Source organism: Heloderma suspectum, chromosome 3, assembly GCF_057233095.1.
Source record: "Heloderma suspectum isolate Gila_16-S chromosome 3, 16-S_ref, whole genome shotgun sequence".
Lineage (NCBI taxonomy): Eukaryota > Metazoa > Chordata > Lepidosauria > Squamata > Helodermatidae > Heloderma > Heloderma suspectum.
In genome coordinates, this window is record NC_139460.1 from 42,344,456 (window position 1) to 42,363,506 (window position 19,051).

Below are 19,051 nucleotides of genomic sequence, written 5' to 3' on the forward strand. Positions count from 1 at the left end.
CCTGCTAATTGCTGCAGGTCAGGCTGCTGTTAAAGGTATGGCTGCAGACTCTGGTTAAAAAGTTGGCAACCTAAAGGCAGAAGGTCCTTTTGTGAATTGGTGAAAGATACTGCTTTATTTGGATTTCATCAGACAGGATCACCTTCCCTACATAATGGGGAGGATGGTGGGGCTAAGTTTACTGCCATGGACAGAGCTCTCTCTCTCCATATGTGTGTGTGTGTGTGTGTGTGTGTGTGTGATGGAGTAGAAGAGATAGTGGTGTATACAAGCACTGGAATGGAAGAGCTTAAGATCCATCATTTTAAAGGCAAACAAACCCAAGGGAGACATTCACTGAAATGAAAGGTGCTGTAGGTAATTAAGGGAGGGACTTGTGACATGCTTGCAGTTGTGTGGGATCGAAACCCAAGTATGTCGCGAAGACCCATGGACTCGCCAGGTATGCAGTGTCCCAGGAAGACAGATTAGAGATGTGACTGAAGGGTTGCCTACACTCATAAAGCCCACTGACAGGTTTCCCTTTCTTTTTATCCACGTGGGAATAAATGATACCACCAAGCGGAGCTATGAAGAAATCACATCAGACTTTGAAGCTTTGGAAAGGAAATTCAAGAACTTTGGGGCTCAGATAGTTTTCTCATCCATCGTTCCCATAGATAGAAGAGGGATAGAAAGGAAAAGGAAAATACTCTGGGTGAATGACTGGCTATGAAGGTGGTGCTGGCGCGAGAGATTTGGATTCTGGGACCACGGGCTATACTTCCTGGAAGATGGGCTGTTGGCAAGGGATGGGTTGCACCTCACAAAGGATGGGAAGAATGTGTTTGGCCACAGCATGAAGAACTTCATCAGGAGGGCTTTAAACTGAATCCTGTGGGGGAGGGATACGTAAAGTTGGGGGTAACAATGGATGAAGGCTCATGCACCACAACAGAGAGAACAGCTCTAATAGCGCCCACTAATAGTCTTCAGAAACATGTAGGAAGAAAGCCAGACTATAAAGCACATGGTCTTTGATGTCTATATACTAATGCCCAGAGTATGGGAAACAAATAGAACGAACTTGAACTCTTAATACAGGAGGGAAATTATGACGTGATGGGTGTAACTGAAACTTGGTGGGATGACTCCCATGACTGGAATACAGCAATTGAAGGATATAATTTGTTCAAAAAGAACAGGAGGAACAAAAAGGGAGAAGGAGTTGCACTATATGTTAAAAAAAATACATATCTCAGCACAGAAATACAGGAGGATGAGCTTGGTAGCCCCATCGAGAGCATATGGGTTAAAATAAAAGGAGCAAAAAATAAAAGGTACATGGTGTCTACTACTGGCCACCCAATGAAGGAGAAGATGAGGATGAAACTGCCAATGTTTCAAGGAAGCATGATGTAGTAGTAATGGGGGATTTCAATTTCCCTGATATTTGTTGGGAGACAAATTCTGCAAAAAAAATGACCCTTCCAAAAAATTCCTGACTTGTGTTGCTGACAACTTCCTCCTACAGAAAGTGGAGAAAGGAACTAGAGGACTGGCTGTAATTGACTTGATCCTAACCAACAGAGATGACTTAGTGGATAAAGTAGCAGTTACGGGAACTCTGGGGGAAAGGCAGCATGTTATACTTGAGTTCTTGGTTCTAAAGGAAGTAAAAGATGAGTGTAGCCAAATGTGTACCCTGGATTTTAGGAAAGCCAATTTTAATAAACTCAGAACAATGATCAGTAAGGTCCCATGGCAAGCAACTTGTATGAGAAAAGGAGTCCAAGATGGGTGGGAGTTTTTAAAAACGGAAATTCTCAAGGCACAATTACAAACAATCCCAAAAAGAAAAAAAGGCGGAAGACAACAGAAGAAGCCACTGTGGCTTCAAAAAAAGCTTAGAGATGACATGAAAACAAAAAAGGACACATATAGGAAGTGGAAGGAAGGCCAAGCTACAACGGAAGAGTACAGGCAGGTAGCACAGAATTGCACAGGTGGAGTCAGGCAGGCTAAAGCTGGGAACAAGCTGAAGTTAGCGAGAGATGCTAAAAGCAACAAAAAGCCTTTCTTCAAATACATGCTTAGTAAAAGACAGAGGAAAGAAATGGTGGTTCAGCTATTAAATAAGGATGGCAAAATGTTAACAGGTGACAAGGAAAAGTCAGAGGTGCTCAATTCCTACTTTGACTCAGTCTTCCTCCAAAAGAGGGTCTATGACCCCCATGGCAAAGGTGAAGTACAGACTGAAGGGGCAGGATTGCAACTTGAGATTGATGGTCAAGGAACATCTAAGTACTTTGAATGAGTTCAAATCTCCAAGGCCAGATGAACTGCATCCTAGAGTAATAAAGGAACTGGCAGAAGGACTCCAGAACCACTGTCTATTATCTTTGAGAAATCATGGAGGATGTGTGAAGAGCCAGATGATTGGAGGAGGGCTAATGTTGTCCCTATCTTCAAAAAGGGCAAAAAGGAGGAACCTGGGAACTACAGACCAGTCAGTCTGACTTCAATCCCTGGGAAAATTCTGGAGCAGATTATAAAGCAATCCATCTGTCAGCACCTTGAAAACAATGCAGTGATTACTTGAAGCCAACATGGATTTGTCAAAAACAAATTCTGCCAGACTAATCTGATCTCATTTTTTGATCAGGTAACCTCCCCTGTGGACTGTGGGAATGCTGTAGACATAATATACCTCGACTTCAGCAAAGCTTTCGACAAAGTACCCCATGATATCCTGATGAACAAACTAGCTCAAAGTGGGCTACATGAAAGATGATACTGAGAGATCTCTTTTGGCATTGGTGGATCAACAACTTACTGGATATCCAGACAGACTAATTTATAACGGAAATAATGAAGAGGATAATTGAATGAGTGCTATGAATTTGGATAAACCGGCAAAGGATATCAGAATAACGCATGGTAGAGCAAATACCTGGGAGATGCCTACAGAACAATCAAGTACAAATACAAAATCCAGGAAAGGCTCTCTAAAAGAGACTCTGATGGGAGCTACGAAATTATCGGTGGAAGCAACATCTATAAGCAAGGAAGAAGCACCTGAGTAGAAGCAAGATATACAAAAGATGGCCTTGGATGAACAAACACAGAATATTATAGATTCTATAAGCAAAAAGATGGAGGCTTTTGAACTATGCATAGAACAACGGATGGGCACTTTTGAACAATGTATAGAAAAATGGATGGAGAGGCAAGTATTGGAAGTAAAGGAGGAGATTAAAGACATGAGGGAAGAATTGAGACAAGAATTTAAGAAATTAGATGATGCATTAAATAAAAGAACAGAAGAATTTAAAATAATGACAAACAGAGTGGAAGTACTGGAAAATAATGCAGAAATTGTAACTATGGAGTTAGAATGTGAGCAGGATGCCTTAGCTTGGTTTGAGCTTAAAGACAAGGAATGCTCATTACATTTTAGAGGGGTCATGGAAAATTATTGCAGTGCAGAACCTGATCTCAGAACGGAATTGGTAAAGACTATAGCAGCCTTTTTGAGTAAAGAAGAGAAAACCATGGAAATGGAAATAGATGGAGCTTACAGACTGAATTCGACATATGCAAAAACAAAAGGTCTACCCAGAGATATTATTGTCCATTTTGTAAAGAAAACTACAAGGGATTCAATTCTCCACAAACACTATAAAACTAAATTGAAGATGGTGGGCAAAGAGATTATCGTCATGAAAGAAATTCCTGGAAGATTTCTGAGGAAAAGGAGAGATTATACATTTTTTACAACAATCTTGAAACAGAAAAAAATCATGTTTAGATGGGAATTCCCAGAAGGTGTGGTCTTCTCTTACAGAGAACAGAGATTTAAGTTGAACTCAGCTCAAAAAGCAAGAGAGTTCCTTTGAACTTATGGAAAAGATTGGACAGACCTACAACCTGATGTACAACAAGAGCCCAGCACTCAGGGTGCAACAGGTGGAAATTAAGAAAGTACCTTAATCTTATATTTTCTTAAAAATTGGATTATGAATTTTTAACTTGGAATATTAATGGGGCGAATGCTCCTCAAAAGAGAAAGACAATATTTTACTATTCACAAAAATTGAAACAAGATATAATATGCTTACAAGAAACCCATATTAAGAAAGAAGATACCAAATATTTAATTAATAAAAAAACTAGGTGAAGAGTTTATAACTGCAAGCTGAAAAAAGATAAATGGAGTAGTTTTATATATTAAGCCACATTTGGGACTGGAATTGGTATTGTAAGATGAACAAGGTCGTTCTGTGGGAGTTAAAATTACACTGAATGGTGTATCAACGTTGATTTTAGGGGTTTATGCACCTAATGGCCACAAAGCGGAATTTTATGAGGATCTCTTACCCAAACTCGTGGATCTAACTTTTGACAGTTGGTGTTTAATGGGAGATTGGAATGGGGTGATTGCATCTCAAATTGATACAATATTGGAGAAAAAAAATAAAGCATAATCAAGGGAAATTACCTTAAAGTTTCTTTGAATTGATGGACAATTTGACTTTAGTAGATGTATGGAGAGATAAAAATGGAAACTCAAAAGAAAATTCATATTTTTCAGAAAGACATAAATCTTTTTCAAGGATTGATATGATTTTGACAACTAAAGAGCTTGCTACAAAGATTGGCAAAATACAAGTCCTACCAGGATCATTTTCAGACCATAACCACTATGTCATTTGCGAAAAGAAGCACTACTTTTAGATGGAGATTGAATGAAATGATATTTCAAAATAAAAGTATTGTGGATGACGCTAAAAAGAAATTGAGAGAATTTTTTGAATTAAATCTGGACAAGGGAACAAAAGCGAACAAGTATGGGATGCAAGTAAGGCCTATATGAGAGGTTATTTTATACAAAAAAATACAACTGAAAAAGAAAAGAGAAGGTACAAAATATATTAAAACAGATAAAAGAGAAAGAAGAATTCCTGAAGAAAAAAACGGGAAAGGCAAGTGTCCTACGACAGATTAAATTACTCCAACAATTGTCGATGTTAACAGCCCAGGATATGCAAAAAAACTTAAACTTTGTAAAACAAAGAAATTTTGAATTTGCTAATAAACCAGGAAGATGGTTGGCCTATAAACTCAGAAAGGAAAAAGAAAAGAAAACAATTGTGAAAATAAGTGAAAGCGGATTAGAATTAACCGATAATGTGGCAATTCAGAAAGCCCTTTATCAATATTATTCAAATTTGTATGAAATTGCTGATCAAATTTGCTGATGACACAAAATTGGGAGGGATAGGTAATACCCTGGAAGACAGAAACACAATTCAAAGTGATCCTGATAGGCTGGGCAGAAAACAACAGAATGACATTTAATAAGGATAAATGCCAAGTTCTGCACCTAGGAAAAAGAAACCAAATACACAATTACAAGATTGGAGATACATGGCTCAACAACACTACAAGCAAGAAGGATCTGGGAATTGTTGTCGATCACAAGCTGAATATGAGCCAACAATGTGATGTGGCTGCAAAAAAGGCCAATGCTCTTTGGGGCTGCATTAATAGAAGCATAGCTTCCAAATCCTGGGAAGTACTAGTTCCCCTCTACTCAGCACTAGTTAGGCCTCATCTGGAGTACTGTGTCCAGTTCTGGGTGCCACACTTTAAGAAGGATGCAGACAAACTGGAGAGGGTTCAGAGGAGGGCAACGAAGATGATCAGGCGACTGGAAACAAAGCCCTGTGAAGAGAGACTGAAAGAACTGGGCATGTTTAGCCTTGAGAAGAGAAGACTGAGGGGAGATATGATAGCGCTCTTCAAGTACTTGAAAGGTTGTCACAGAGAGGAAGGCCAGGATCTCTTCTTGGTCATCCCAGACTGCAGGACACGGAATAATGGGCTCAAGTTACAGGAAGCCAGATTCCGGCTGAACATCAGGAAAAACTTCCTGACTGTTACAGCAATACGACAATGGAACCAATTACCTGGGGAGGTGGTGGGCTCTCCTACACTGGAGGCATTCAAGATTAAGCTGGACAGCCATCTGTCAGGGATGCTTTGGCTTAGATTCCTGCATTGAGCAGGGGGTTGGACTCGATGGTATTACAGTCCCCTTCCAACCCTACTATTCTATGTTACCTCCATCCCACAGCAAAACAGGCGCAATCCTGGTGCTTGCTGGGGTAAGGGTTATTGTTTTACCCAATAACTGCATTTAGTGTGTCAGTGCTGATAGAAACCAGCTAGTCTCATGCAAGGAAAATGCTCACTGGGACAACAACATCTGGGTGGATCAGTAATGGCTAAGCAGTGTCTTCACTGTGGGAAAATCCTGAGCACCTGTAAAGGCTCTGAGTGGATCTTTGCAGCAATCTTTTTGAAATAAAAACGTTTGCGAATGGCCATATATACACAGGGAACTGGTCTCTGGAATCCCAATAAAGGTTAATGTGTGTGTGGGGAGTAAGTTTGCTTCCATGTTAGGAAAAAAAATGAATTCTAAATGAAGTCAATGAGTACTAAACCCCCTCCATTTTCCCATAAAATCTGCAGGGTAATTGCTGTTATTATGCCACAGTTGGGTAGAATCCCTGAGTACATCTCCCACACAAACTAAGGGGAACTAAGGGGTGTTCGCTAACAGCACAACAGTGTTCTTGTAACTCCAATTTGCTCCAGTGGCACCTGAACAGGAGAGATTCTTAGTGGATTGTGCCCATTATATACTGTAAAAATATTCCATTCCATCATGAAAAGGTACAATTTAGAGGGCTGCCTACAGTGAAGTTATGTTTCTCATAAAGATACAGCTGTACTGCAGTAACAATGAGAGACTATGCTGAAGTTCAGAATTGGGAGACTTGTAATGGTGAACATAAGAGTTTGCCCCCATGCCCAATATTAACTAAAGTGGCTGAATAAAGCAGACTGAATCCAGAAAGTGAAGGGCTTGGCAAACTTTCCTGAGTCATAAACAGATAGTCCTCCGGCTAAGCAGCCAGAAGTATAAAACCGCAAAGCAAAACATTCTGGGACTTGAACAGAACGAAACCACTACTACCTACAGAACATACTGAACATGCTAGTATTTTTATACACAAGAAACCCAGGCTCAATATGAACATTATCTGGTTCCACCTGAGTGCTAGGGAACATTCCCCTGCCCCAGCTAGTGACCTTTATTTTCAGTCAAGGCTGTCTGATGCATCCAGAACTGTTAATTAGCTCTGCAGCCTGAGCGATCCCTGCTATTGCACCTAATAACTGCATTAAAAACTCCAAGAACAATCGAACATTTACACCTAATTAGACCATTTATGCCTGCAATTTTGCACAAATTGCGCTATGCCATGATTTTGCGCAAATCGTGATTTCCGTAAATAGTTATAGCCATGATGTTGCCCAAATCAGGACTCGTGCATCTATAAAAAAAGCAGAAAAGTTCCCGAGTTTTGAGAGCTGACCCACCACTCAGCTCACAAAAGCGCGCCGAGTCGGCAGCATTGCGGGGATCCATCAAGCCAAAAGCAACCAGGATTTCCCTGCAACGGCCATCCCTAGTTGCAATATTATGTGCTCAGCGAGAGAGGGAGGAAAGGAAGCCTTACATACAGGCTCTCAGTGAGGCTTACCTGTTGCTGCTACCACTGGTGCTGTACCAGGTTAGTCTCAAGGGAAGGGACGGGACGGGAATGGCTAGGCAGGGCTCAGAGGCTTCCAGGGAACCGGCCCCTGTTGATCCCTGATTATGTCACCAGAAGCACCACAGGGTCTGAATTTCAGAAAAGGCTCAGATTAATATGACACACTGACTGATATTTTTTGGAAAATAATTTGTCTTAGTCAAACTGAAGAGCAAAGTTCACCCATCACTACCATAGCATGGAATGTATGGTACATCAAGCTTTCAAAACAAAAATTCAGTATCCTTGCATGCCTGCCCTCTTTCAATATTGATCACTCCTCCCCTCACCCTCTTTGCATTGTGCCAACATCCTTAGTGCCTCCCCTGAGCGCCCTTTCTGTGCAAACACTCTGTATGGCCAGCTGCCTCCCTTCCTACCAGAGGTGGCTGCAATTTTGTTCCAGCAGTGCTCTCTCCAGAAGCAGCTTGAATCGCAACGTTCTCAGGGCAAGGATTGCTCAAAAAGTGGAAATGATTCATTAATGGATATTCCGTTCGTTGGTACTTTTGATTGGCTGTGGCATACAGCATGCTTTAATTCAATATCAATAGACTTTCAAAACACACAATATCGAGTTTTAATTGCCGCAGGTCTCCTGCCTCCTACTCCCACTAGCCTTTTATTCAGTGCACAGTTAAGTGCACTGAAAAGGAAGCTAAGTGGCTGCTGCTGTTCCTGCAAGACATGGATGGCAATCACACTCGCTGTGCTACTGGCCACCTCACAGGGAGACCCAGAGCTTTCACTCAATGAACAGCATTTAGGGAAGACAGCATGCCATATATGTACCCATTAGCTAACAGTGCCATCTATCCTTGAGTTGCACAAACTGGATGAATGTAGGATTACTACTAAATGCCCTTTGTGTACCAGTGGGGGAAAAATACATGCTGGCCCAGCAATATCGTTGCACCAGAGATTTGTTACTCCAACATAACCCCTACATTGGTAGTGCTTCACCAGTACATGGGACAAAAATAGGCAGACTGGGGGAGAGAACAGGACTTGGTCAGAATTCTGTGCGTGCTCTGTAGTTGCTCCTGCCCCTGACACAAATGTAACATTACACCAACAAAATGAAAAAAGCCACTCTTGTTGGAGATACTTTTGTGCCCCATATGACTGCCCCCCCATTCTCCCCTTCCACATCCCCAGCCACATCCCAAGATACGATTCTGACTAATATCATGGCCAAAGCAGACATTACTTTATATCTGCATCTAGCAACTACGTCTTTTTTCATGTGCACTCTAGACTAGGTACAGGGCGCCTACAATTATCCAAGTTGGAAAAGCCCCCTACCCACCACACCAGATCGAGGGCCCTACACCTACTATAGAGTAAAAATGAAAAAGAAAAGTTGTAGCTGCCAGATAAAGATTTAAAGTAATGTCTGTTTTAGCCTTTATCATATAACACCAGGAATATATAAACCTGGGAATGCGCAAGGATTTTGTTTGATCCACATTTTTTAGTGAATCAGCGTGATTCGCACTTCCTAGACAAATATGTGGATCCGAACAAAATTATCCTTGGTTTTTGCACTTCTCTGATTTTGCAATTTGGTTTTTCACCCAAGAAATATTGTGGTTTTAATGCTTTCATATTGCTTTATTCTGTGCTTTTTGGTTTTGATTTTTGTGAACCACCCAGAGAGCTTCCTTTGGCTATTGGGCGGTATGTAGGTGGGTAGGTAGGTAGACAGGTAGGTAGGTAGGTAGCAAAATGTATTTTAAAATGGTTTTTTAGGTTAAAATGCATACAAAAATGCATATTCCTGTGAAAAGAAAATACAACAAAAAATGTGAATTCTGTGTGGTTTGGCTTGCTTGTTTGGTAAAAATGTGCAGACCGATGTGGAAACAGGATGGAACGGACTAATGAATGAACATATGTGAAGCTCACATGGACCAGAAATTTTAAAAAAATGAAATGCTGATCTAAATTGGGTAGAATTTGGGGGCCAAAAGAAAGGTCATTTATCGTTCACCCTTTTGATTTTCTTTGCCAGTGCCATCTGTGTTTCCCGGTGTAGGATTGCCATCTTTTGTTCTTATACAGTTCCTTTGCCTTTGAAAGCTCCCAGACTTAAGTACAACACTTGCTGCATTATACTAAGTAAGGACGCAGTCCTATGGATGTTTAGACAGAAAAAAAATCCCACAAATCCCAGCCAGCACAGCTGGCTAAGGAATGCTGGAAGTTGTAGGTCTTTTTTGTTTAAACAAGCATAAGGTTGCGCTCTAAGTCAGTTTATCTCAAATAGATGTGAATGTTTGTACATAGTTTGCATACTTCGAGCCTCTTTTTCTTTAGATTTTGAAGTTTTTTATATCTTTGTATTGTGATGAACAATTGTATCCCTGATGTGGTATATACTATTAAACACAGGCAATATTTAAAGTCTATAAATGTTGTCTAATTCATTTCCCTGAAGAAGGACTTGCATGTGGTCCAAAATGTGCTGGAAGCTTTTTCTTTCATTGAATAAAACATCCTTTTTGTCTACCCCTTTGCTTTTGGCTTTTTGGCATTCCTTGCAGGGTTCCCTTGTTGGCTTTAGACTTAAATACGTAACAAAAATGTAATCAGTGGAACTCCCGCACAAGGGATGTTCAGTTGGCCCCATCAGTTGCATGTTGGCCCCATCACTTTGCAGCCCCCCCCCCCCGTTAATTTTTTAATACATTTTTTAAACTCTTAAAATAAAAATCAGGAGAGACATGGAGCCTGGTGGGTGCCAAGAGAGGTACCCACAGACACACTGCTGCCCATGGGCACCATATTGGAAACTGCCATAGAGCACCACATTGTCTTAGGTGTGTGTGCATATGTGTGTGCATGGGGGATGGGAATTGCCTGTCTCCACTGGGATAGGGAAGGCTCTGATAAGGGAGACACTGTTGACCCTTTTCTGGGAATGTGCTTGATCACTGCATGTGAGAGGCATGTGCAGAACGGCAACTGTGACATCATCTTATTGTTGCTGTATGTTGATTGGTGTCTTCCATGCATGGCTGATATGGTGGGGGGTGGCATTGTCAGCAAGCATTGTCATGGTTTTTAGGTGGTGATGCAGTTGTCAGAGATTTCATGGAAGTGGCTGTTGGCGTTGCTATGCTGACTCTTGTTATCAATGGCAATTGCTGTGCTTTTGACTTGGCTGCTACAAGTGCAATGGATCATGACTATGTTATATGGGTGCAGTGCTGGCGTCTGGCTATCCAGCATAGCACGATCATAGGACTGGCTTTCCCAGCTTCCTACCAAACACTAATCTCTCAGGGGCTAGCAAAAACGACTTCTTACGATGCTTTGTCAGCACTCCTCTGGGCAGTTTCACATACTACACAGCAAACAAAATAGGTCTGCTGGTGACTGTACATTCACCAGGAAGCTGCAGTCAGTCTCAGCTCCGTGATGAGAGTATCTGAATCATACACACATTCTCAAACATCCATACTTTACATTTTAAGGCAGGGGTGGGCAGAAAGTAGATATCCAGATTTTTGGACTACAATTCCTAGCATTCCTGACCACTGACCATGCTGGCAGGGGCTTCTGGGAATTGAAGTCCAAAACATCTGGAGATCTGCCTTCTGCCCACCCCTGTTTTGAGGTATACTTTAAAAAAATCTTAGGAGAACTCCCAAAAATGTAATGTATGAAGAGGCTCGGTAATGTTCACCATCTCTAGTGGCTTCTCCACACCAGGCTTTTTATCCTGCAACTTTACCAGGGCTTCTGCTTCTGGATTCTTTGTGGGATTAAGATAGGCTCCTTCACATGCACTTCCTCTTTTTTCCCGGGGATTGCTTTTATCTGCAAGTTCATAGAATCATAGGGTTGGAAGGAGCCTACAAGACCATCGAGTCCAACCCCTTGCTCAGTGCAGGAAGCCTGATTCCCTATATATTTCATTATACAGCCACTAGATGGTGCTGCTGTTATAGCGCAAATCCCTCTTTATACGAACAAATTCAAATCGCGTTTTTTTATTAGCTCATTATTTCCATTTCAAATAAAGCCACGGAAATGGTGGGAAAGCACGGGAGAGAGGCTTTGGAGGGTGATGACATCACATAAATGACCTGCAAACTTCCGTGAGTAACCAATCTCAATCACACGATAAAAGCCCCATGTGGAGAAGCCGTAGGACCACATATAGGAGTAGTAACCGAAGACACTGATTTTGCATTCTTGTAGTCAACAAGAAGGAAATCTCCCTCGCATAGTCACCATTTTGTGATACAAGAAAGCTGGCTCCAAAGCCAGTTTCCCTGTTGAGTGTCTTCAAATACTTTAGTGAAGTCTTCCAAAACAGCACATTTTGAAATCTAAGGCAAACTCTCACCAAACAGATACCACCTTTTCCATTCCTACCCCTCAGACCCTGTAAACAGCCCCTCTCAGGCCTTCTCCCTGATCTCTGGCCATGACTCAATTTTCCCTTCCACTGTTTCAGGAAAATATAGAAATATTTTCAGTTGCTGCTGCAGGTTAAAACCAGCAGTCTATTATTCAGAATGCTTTACAAGCTGAACTTTGGATTACCCTTCTAACAAACAAATAGGTAAATCACTGTAATGTGAACCACTTAGATATTTTATTATGTCAAGCAGTAAAGAAGTATTATTAAAAAATTAAAATATTATTCCCATATTTTCAGATCAGAAATCTGAGGATGAGAGGTAGCAACTTGTGCCAAACTAGACAGGAAGTTAAATGCAACTTTTAACATGCACGTTTTCAAAAATGCAAATAACAGCCATTGGTGGGTGGCCAATAATTATTGTGACAGCAGCAAGTGGGGAGGAAAAAGGAGATCAACCCTTTTCCGCCCCGTTGCAGTCCTGATGAAAATCACTCCTCTGAACGATTTACATTGGGAGGAAATCCCCCATTGGAGCCAATGGGAGATTTCCTGCTAATGAGAAATGCAGGTTCTGAGGAGCGATTTTTGTCAGGGACACAGCAGGTCAGGAAAGGGTTAAAAGCCCCCTCCCCTCCCACTACAACCCTGATAATTATCAGCCGCTTCCTCCCAGAAGCTATTTGTATGTTTAAAAAAGTTAAAAGCCCCCCTCCCCTCCCACTACAACCCTGATAATTATCAGCCGCTTCCTCCTAGAAGCTATTTGCATGTTTAAAAAACATACATGTTCAATGCAAAGACTTGTTTAATGTCTCGTCTAGTTTGCCCTGGAAAAGGTATGACTTTGGATCCAGGTCCTCCCAGATACAAGTACATTTCTTTGTGAAGTAACACCAGTTCCTGGGTTTGCCTCAGAGGACAGAGCTCACATATACAGGACTTGGTACCCTTCCATGTAAAATACACAAGTTACACACACTAACTCTGCACGCAAATGGTTATCAATCAAAGATTAGCACATACCCCCAATTTCAACCTGCAGAATCCTTTGCTATTTGGATCCTGGTTTGCCGTCCGTCTGTGTTACCAACAAGCATGAAACTATTCAAGGGGCATGAATTTGGGAGTTCTCAGGATGACCTTTACTTACATATGAGTACCTTGACCTCTGCTGATCCTTTCTCCTCCTTGTAGGGCTAAACCACACATTATACAGCAACAAATCCAGATTTGTACACTCAGAGAGCCCCAGCCAATCCCATCTCTCTAATGACACATATTTTTCCAAACCCTCATTTGGCACATTGATATTTTACATTTTTAGGTGTGCCCCTAAATATCTAATATATGAACAGGCCCATGGCCTCTATGAATTCAAGCTGGGCAGGATAGCCGACTATCTAGTAGCCAAACAGATTTGGCCTTTTTGTGTCCTGTTCTACAGATGCAAAGTATGTCGCTTTTATACCCAGCGCCTGGCAAGGAGTTTGACAGAATAAGAGCACTGGGTGATGGGTGTGTTAGTAGGAAATCCTCCAACACATGGCACAACACAAGACAGTCTGGCACTCTTTTGAAAGGGACATTCTGTCTGTGTTGCTGGCAAGTTTTGTTTTTGTTTTTAATGTGCTACTCCTGTGCTGAAGACTTTCCCCGCTGATCTCCTGAACTAAATTTATGGTCGCCACTGGTGACCTGGCAGCCATATTTCTAAGCTTCTGCCTAGAGAGATCAACCAGTGCCCATCGCTCTTCAGCTATTACTCTTCTTCTTGTCTTTGGCTATGCATATGCAGCTCTGCCTGTTCCCCCTAATCCTGACTTGTCAGCCCAGTTCTGTTGTCCCCACACAGCTCTCCCACAATATTTCCCACCCTACTTTGAAACTGCCTCAAATGAAACAGGCTGACAACCCCGCAACTTCCTCTGAGCACACCTCAGTCTTTTATTTCAATAGCCACATCAGATCAGCTTGATTGGGGTTTGATTTTTCAGCCCACGTATCCTCCGAGTTGCTGTGGCCTCTTCTTCAGGGATGGTCCCTGTTCTAGGCCCTTTTGATCAAAGGCATGATTGTAGGAAATAACACTGTTTGGAATTTAGAGAAGCAGATCAGAAGCAGGCTACAAATGAAACACTAAACCAGTTCTGCTTCTCATACTTTGCATATAGGGAGTCATCCCTCCACTGCCACGGAGGAAAAAAGGCGCTGAAAATGCCGTTCATGATCCTTCACTTGGTCTTTAGACTAGGCAAGATCCCAATTATATGATAACAACATCTGGATAAAAAATGGTCTCCTCTGCTTTTAAAAACCATGCGGTAGGGAGATATTCAGCAGATTCAGCTTCTATCGCTGCAACAGAAGTTGTACCTGCAGAACTTCGTACAGATTTTCTAGGCATGGGAGCACCTTTCAAGGTAAAGTTGGGGGGTGGTAGCTCAGCATTTATCCTTAGACATTATATCAGGGCTGTGTGCAAATCCAGGATACCTGCCATCTATGCAAGCTTTTCCATGCGACAATATGTACAGAATGTACAATTCTAGGTTTTCACTGCCACTGCATGCTTTGTATAGAGATTAATTTGAGGTACAGCTCACCAAGGGCTTTGCTCTGGAATCTGCCTTTAATGTCACAGCTCAGTCCTGGAACATGTAGATGCCTCTGAGCACATTCTGAGTGCTTTCCCCTCACTAAAATGTAACTACACCTGGTCTGGAGTCCTCCTGTACCTCCTGATAATGGCTTCCGAGTCAGACAGTGGGGATGCTGAACAGGACTGTGCCTGTAACTCTAATTTTGGAATCCAAACCCCATTTGCACCTGCTGACACCACCCTTATCTTAAGAGTTCGGTCTGAATGGTTTAGAATGGCAAGAGAAGTGAAGCTATTACCTTCATCAAATGTTTCTCCAAACCAAACTGCATCCTAGAGATGGAGAACAATATTTCCTAAATAGAAACAACCACGACAAGGGCAAAGGATAAGAGAGATCAGGAATATTTGCTTCCACTTTACCTTTTAAAAGTGCCCCATGTCACGCACCATTTCTGAATACATTTTGGATAAATGTATCTTGCCACAATGTCATAACTAGCTTTTTTTGTGCATCGTGGGATCCCCCTCTCTCTTGTGAACTGGCCAGAGAGCTTCTACTATCTGCACTATAGAAATGCAATAAATAAATTAAAAAATAGTACTGTGAACTCCCCCCTCCCCACACTTGTAATCTCTTTTGTTCAATCTGAACAAAAGACGAAGCTTCGGCTGGAAATTAGAGAATGCAAGGGGTACTTGCTTCTTTCTGCCAATGCTTTGCTCTTTATCCTTAGGCGAGCTTCCCAGTTATCTCCAGTACATCTATTCTCTCTCTCCCACCCCCACATGTTAGTTAAACACAGGTGATATTTCACAGGCAGAGGATGGAAGGGTTAAACAATGGATCTGATAATACTCCTTAGGATTCGGTCACTGGAGCATTAAATACGGTAGAGATCTAGAAAAAGGCAGCATCCCAGCTCTGCGAAAATATTTCCAAAGCTGATTTTTCTAAACCTTCGAATTTGCGGGGGGGGGGGGGGGCTAGCGGAATACTCATACCTGGAGGTGAAGAAAGACATGAGGCTGTTATTTGATCCAGTAGTAAAAAACAACACAACACAAGCAAACTAGGAACCAAATTCAAACCTGTTTGTTTTACCTAGCGTCTTTTAAAGTTCAATGTGGTCCAGAAGATTGTCCCATCTCTAGCCAAAAAAGAAAAGAAAAAGTGGGCAACATCATTGATTAGTCTTAAATGTTGTGTCTAGAAGAGAGAGAAAGAACTCCACAAGGTCGCGTGTCGCGCCCCCCCCCCCGCCGCCGCCGCCGCCGCCCCCCCCATCTCTCTATCTATCTGGTGAAGGAGTAATCGAAATCTATCCATCTGTGTCTATGTCTTACCTGGGTTAATAAATGCGTCTCTTCGCTTCATGGGCCAGTTCTGAGCATCCCCAAGAACATCCCAGCAAGTGCCGGCGGGGAGATGTACTGGCGAGTAAAGAAGGCAGCGGCGGCGTCTCCTCTCCAGTATGGCAAGACGGGCGTCCGTCCGTCCGGCTTTAAGGCTACAGGTTTGCCGGCTGCGGGTGCAGCACGTGCCCCCTGGCGGCGGCGGCGACGGCGGCGGCTTTCGAGTGATTCGGCTCCTGAATGGCTCCTTCCAAAAGCCCCCCGCCGACTGGAGGCGAAGCCGATTCCAGGCGCCTCCTTACGAAGCCGCGCCGTGGAACGCAGCTCGGACTTGGAGCTGTGTGTGGAAGGAGGCGAGGAGATTTCTTTAAGGCCACCCTGCCGGAGGAAAGGCGAAAAAGCGGCCGGCGGACGACGCTGCATCCCGCCGCGCCACCTTAAGAGGGGGGGGGGGAAGCGGGTTGAGCAGCGAGAGAGGAGAACAAAAAACAAACCAAACGCGAAACCAAAAAAAGAAAGAAAACGGTACAGTCGTTTCTCTTCTAGTGCAGAACATCGGCAGACAGGAACATTCGCCCTCTTCTTTCTCTCTCTCTTTCTTTCTCTCTCTCCCCCCCCCCCCGCATCTCGATGGGTGCCTGAACAAAAATCTTACGTGTTTTTATGCCATAGGCCGCCCCCCCGGTTCTTCTGTTCTCATGATCACTAACACGGGTTGGAGAGTCGAGAACCCTCCACACGCACATCGGCGTGCAGCGAAAGAACGGTCGTGGGGGGGCTGGAGGCGGGGAAGAGCGAGAGAGCGGCCGGCCGCTGCTTTCTCTTTATTAACACCGTTTAATCCTCATCCAGATGGTGGCACGAACAAAGACGCGCTTGAAGCGTGTTGGGAAGATTCAGACCCGATGCTGGAAAAGCGGCTCTGAGCTTTGGGCGCGAATGCTGCTAATGCCGCACGAAACGCAGAAGAGAGCCATGTTCAGACATGCCGAACTTCGGGCAGCTGTAGATAGTGCCTGCCCCAGGTTGCAGGGGGCCCTTGGGCAACACACCCTCAGTGGGGCCCCTTCCTCAAGGACTCTGCCTTCTCACCACCGTTGTCGCCAGCTGATGTTGCTCCTCTTCCGCTTTCCCGCCATTGCTACCACTTGCATGCTTGAGAGGCAGTGAGCAAGGAGGCCGTGGCATCTGCGGCTGCTCCTTCTCACCACCACCGTTCTCTGGGCCAGAGCGAGAGGCAGGTGAACAAGCAGGCTGCAGTGGTGAAGAGGAGGAGCAAGTCCAGGGGGCTCTTCTCAGGGGGGCCCTGCTGGAGTGTAGGCCCCCTGAAGGGGCTAACCATGCCTACCCCTGATGACAGCCCTGGCTCTATACTTTCTAAGTGCTGCAGGAAACACTAGTGTGTCCCATGACCTGTAAGGGCTAAAACAGACATTGCTTTAAATGTGTATCAAGCACAGCTTTCTCCAACCTGGTGTCCTCCAGATGTGTTAGACTAAAACTCCCAGCAACACAGCCAGCTGTGCTACATCTTTTTCATTTTCATTCTCGAGTAGGTTGTTGTTGTTGTTCAGTCGTTCAGTCGTGTCCGACTCTTCGTGACCCCATGGACCATAGTACACCAGGCCTTCCTGTCCTGCGCTCTCTCCCGGAGCGTGCTCAAGTTCCTATTCATTGCATCCGTGATGCTATCTAGCCATCTCATCCTCTGCCGTCCCCTTCTCCTTTTGCCTTCAGTCTTTCCCAGCATCAGGGTCTTTTCCAGGGAGTTTTCTCTTCGCATTAGGTGGCCAAAATATTGGAGCTTCAGCTTCAGTATCTGTCCTTCCAATGAGCACTCAGGGTTGATTTCCTTTAGGATGGACTGATTTGACCTCCTTGCAGTCCAGGGGACTCGTAAGAGTCTTCTCCAGCACCACAGTTCGAAAGCATCAATTCTTCGGCGCTCAGCCTTCCTTATAGTCCAGCTCTCACAGCCATACATTACTACTGGGAAAACCATAGCTTTGATTAGACGGACCTTTGTCGGCAAGGTGATGTCTCTGCTTCTTACTATGCTGTCTAGGTTGGCCATAGCTTTCCTCCCAAGGAGCAAGCGTCTTTTAATTTCATGGCTACAGTCACCATCTGCGGTGATCTTGGAGCCCAAGAAAGTAAAATCTGTCACTGCTTCCATTTCTTCCCCTTCTATATGCCAGGAAGTGATGGGGCCAGATGCCATGATCTTAGTTTTTTTAATGTTGAGTTTCAAACCAGCTTTTGCACTCTCCTCTTTCACCCTCAACAAGAGGCTCTTGAGATCCTCTTCGCTTTCTGCCATTAGGGTGGTATCGTCTGCATATCGGAGGTTGTTGATAATTCTCCCAGCAATCTTAATTCCGACCTCTGATTCATCCAACCCGGCATTTCTCATGATGTACTCTGCATATAAGTTAAATAAGCAGGGTGACAATATGCAGCCTTGTCGTACTCCTTTCCCAATTTTGAACCAATCGGTTGTTCCATGTCTGGTTCTGACTGTTGCTTCTTGACCCTCGTACAGGTTTCTCAGGAGACAGGTAAGGTGGGCTGGTACTCCCATCACTTTCAGAATTTGCCACAGTTTGTTGTGATCCACACAATCAAAGGCTTTAGCGTAGTCAATGAAGCTGAAATAGACGTTTTTCTGGAATTCTCTTGCTTTCTCCATGATGCAGCGAATGTTGGCGATTTGATCTCTAGTTCCTCTGCCTCTTCTAAACCCAGCTTGTACTTCCGGTAGTTCTCGGTTCGCATACTGCTGAAGCCTAGCTTGTAGGATTTTGAGCATCACCTTGCTGGCATTTGAAATGAGCGCAATTGTGCGGTAGTTTGAACACTCTTTGGCATTGCCCTTCTTTGGAATTGGAATGTAAACTGACCTTTTCCAGTCTTGTGGCCACTGTTGAGTGTTCCAGATTTGTTGGCATATTGAATGCAGCACTTTAACAGCATCATCTTTTAGGATTTTAAATAGCTCGGCTGGAATACTGTCATCTCCGCTAGCTTTGTTGTTACTAATGCTTCTTAAAGCCCACTTGACTTCACTCT

General features: G+C 43.5%; 1 protein-coding gene across 1 annotated transcript in view; it reads right to left on the bottom strand.

Annotated features, from left to right (window-relative positions):
* Positions 1-16,106, bottom strand: part of LOC146349604 (galactosylgalactosylxylosylprotein 3-beta-glucuronosyltransferase 1-like) — a 99,607-nt gene extending 83,501 nt beyond the window's left edge. The window contains exons 1-2 of the mRNA XM_084841666.1: positions 15,974-16,106; positions 15,732-15,775 (exon numbers count right to left, since the gene is read on the bottom strand). The gene's annotated coding sequence lies outside the window, so the exon portion shown is untranslated. The remainder of the gene's footprint in view (positions 1-15,731; positions 15,776-15,973) is intronic.
* Between the last annotated feature and the right edge of the window lie 2,945 nt (positions 16,107-19,051).